This window comes from Haemaphysalis longicornis, unplaced genomic scaffold, assembly GCF_048455015.1.
Source record: "Haemaphysalis longicornis isolate Haplotype H1 unplaced genomic scaffold, Haemaphysalis longicornis Haplotype H1 scaffold_11, whole genome shotgun sequence".
In the NCBI taxonomy this organism is placed as follows: domain Eukaryota; kingdom Metazoa; phylum Arthropoda; class Arachnida; order Ixodida; family Ixodidae; genus Haemaphysalis; species Haemaphysalis longicornis.
In genome coordinates this window covers 412,233-415,516 of record NW_027526214.1, presented here as the reverse complement: position 1 = coordinate 415,516, position 3,284 = coordinate 412,233, and the positions used below count along the sequence as shown (strand labels likewise).

The 3,284-nt window shown below is 42.7% G+C and overlaps 1 non-coding gene across 1 annotated transcript; it reads right to left on the bottom strand.

Moving 5' to 3' along the window:
* Positions 1 to 2,136: 2,136 nt before the first annotated feature.
* On the bottom strand, positions 2,137 to 2,208 carry Trnat-ugu (transfer RNA threonine (anticodon UGU)). Its single transcript has one exon. It is a non-coding gene; the product is annotated as a tRNA-Thr (tRNA).
* Between the last annotated feature and the right edge of the window lie 1,076 nt (positions 2,209 to 3,284).

Below are 3,284 nucleotides of genomic sequence, written 5' to 3'. Positions count from 1 at the left end.
AGTCCGAGTGGCGCTGGCTACCACCCCCAAGTGCAGGAAACAAAAATACCTTAACACAAATACCTGAGAAAGTGCTGGGGAAGCAGCCCCGCTGGTAGCGTAGTGGTTATCGCACCAGACCGGTATTCTGGAGGTCGTGGGTTCGGATGCTACCCGGCGGGCATTTTTTCACCACTTTCTTTTCCACTCAAAAAATTCTTCATCTCTTTCTATGACCCACCACAACCTCCCCTTTGCTTTCCGATGTTTTCTTGACTGCCAACACTTATTTTCTGTCTTATTTCACGGAGCTCTCATTTCCCATTTTCTGATTCGCTACATGCTTAGCGAGGGCATCTGTTATGGCAGTCTTGGTGCCAAAGGCAGCTTTAGAGGGTTCAACGATGGTCGACCACTCTCGACATGTTGTAGACACTCGAGTCACAACCCGGGGGTTAAAAAGAAGGTCCCCTTCACCCCGAGTAGTCCGAGTGGCACTGGCTACCATCCCCAAGTGCAGGAAACAAAAATACCTTAACACAAATACCCGAGAAAGTGCTGGGGAAACAGCCCCGCCGGAAGCGTAGTGGTTATCGCACCAGACCGGTATTCTCAAGGTCGTGGGTTCGGATCCCACCCGGCGAGCATTTTTTCACCACTTTCTTTTCGACTCAAAAAATTCGTAATCTCTTTCTATGACCCACCACAACCTCCCATTTGCTTTCCGATGTTTTCTTGACTGCCAACTCTTAATTTCTGTCTTATTTCACGGGGCCCCTCAATTAACATTTTCTGATTCGCTATATATATATATATATATATATATATATATATATATATATATATATAAATATATATATATATATATATAAATATATATATATATATATATAAATATATATATATATATATATATATATATATATATATATATATATATATATATATATATATATATATATATATATATATATATATATATATATATATATATATATTTATATATATATCAATATATATATATATAGTAAGGAAATGATGGGCTCGTGGAGGAAATACAGAAAGATAGGGCAGCAGTCTACAACGCCAAAGGAGGCATAGGGGTGTGGTTGGGCTCTTTTCTTTTTCACTACGGTTAATGAAGTAAACATTTTTTTTAATATACAGAAGAAAGAAAGAAAGAAAAACACGCGCCCAGAGTGGGGACCGAACCCACGCCTTTCGATTACATGTCGAATGCCTTACCAATTCGGCTATCTGGGCGACTGTGTTCTCCTTCACTTTCTAGGTTATTTATATTTACTAGAAGTGTATCTGACGCTTGAGGGTGGTAGCCAGCGCCACTCTGACTACACGGGGAGAAGGGGACCTTCTTTTCAACCCCCGGGGCGTGACTCGAGCGTCTACAGCCTGTCATGAGCGGGTAACTGGCGGGAAGCCCTCTTATGCTACCTAGGCATCAAGGCTGCCAGAACCGAGACCCTCGCTAGGCTTTCGCAGAATAATATAGTAAGGAAATTAGGGGCTCGTGGAGGAAATACAGAAAGATAGGGCAGCATTCTACAACGCCAAAGGAGGCATAGGGGTGTGGTTGGGCTCTTTTCTTTTTCACTACGGTTAATGAAGTAAACATTTTTTTTTAATATACAGAAGAAAGAAAGAAAGAAAAAACACGCGCCCAGAGTGGGGACCGAACCCACGCCTTTCGATTACATGTCGAATGCCTTACCAATTCGGCTATCTGGGCGACTGTGTTCTCCTTCACTTTCTAGGTTATTTATATTTACTAGAAGTGTATCTGACGCTTGAGGGTGGTAGCCAGCGCCACTCTGACTACACGGGGAGAAGGACACCTTCTTTTCAACCCCCGGGGCGTGACTCGAGCGTCTACAGCCTGTCATGAGCGGGTAACTGGCGGGAAGCCCTCTTATGCTACCTAGGCATCAAGGCTGCCAGAACCGAGACCCTCGCTAGGCTTTCGCAGAATAATATAGTAAGGAAATTAGGGGCTCGTGGAGGAAATACAGAAAGATAGGGCAGCAGTCTACAACGCCAAAGGAGGCATAGGGGTGTGGTTGGGCTCTTTTCTTTTTCACTACGGTTAATGAAGTAAACATTTTTTTTAATATACAGAAGAAAGAAAGAAAGAAAAACACGCGCCCAGAGTGGGGACCGAACCCACGCCTTTCGATTACAAGTCGAATGCCTTACCAATTCGGCTATCTGGGCGACTGTGTTCTCCTTCACTTTCTAGGCTATTTATATTTACTAGAAGTGTATCTGACCCTTGAGGGTGGTAGCCAGCGCCACTCTGACTACACGGGGAGAAGGGGACCTTCTTTTCAACCCCCGGGGCGTGACTCGAGCGTCTACAGCCTGTCATGAGCGGGTAACTGGCGGGAAGCCCTCTTATGCTACCTAGGCATCAAGGCTGCCAGAACCGAGACCCTCACTAGGCTTTCGCAGAATAATATAGTAAGGAAATGAGGGGCTCGTGGAGGAAATACAGAAAGATAGATCAGCAGTCTACAACGCCAAAGGAGGCATAGGGGTGTGGTTGGGCTCTTTTCTGTTTCACTACGGTTAATGAAGTAAACATTTTTTTTATTTTACAGAAGAAAGAAAGAAAGAAAAACACGCGCCCAGAGTGGGGACCGAACCCACGCCCTTCGATTACAAATCGAATGCCTTACCAATTCGGTTATCTGGGCGACTGTGTTCTCCTTCACTTTCTAGGCTATTTATATTTACTAGAAGTGTATCTGACGCTTGAGGGTGGTAGCCAGCCAGCGCCAGCGCCACTCTGACATGTAATCGAAAGGCCTGGGTTCGGTCCCCACTCTGGGCGCGTGTTTTTATTTTTCTTTCTTCTGTATATTAAAAAAAATGTTTACTTCATTAACCGTAGTGAAAAAGAAAAGAGCCCAACCACACCCCTATGCCTCCTTTGGCGTTGTATATATATATATATATATATATATATATATATATATATATATATATATATATATATATATATATATATATATATATATATATATATATATATATATATATATTTATATATATATATATATAATACACATACATATATAGGTAAACCGATGGATAGATGGACTGTCGGATGGATATATTTGCACGTAATTGACATGGACTGCTTGAAACCCTATACGCCAACTTCGTACCTGTTAAGGGAAGGGCCGGAAAAACCAGATGGCATGTACAAACTAACTTGGTGAGCTGACCATCATACTTGTTCTATCGGCAGTCTCGCTCAAGGGTAGATCGCTTGAGCTCTGAGTTCT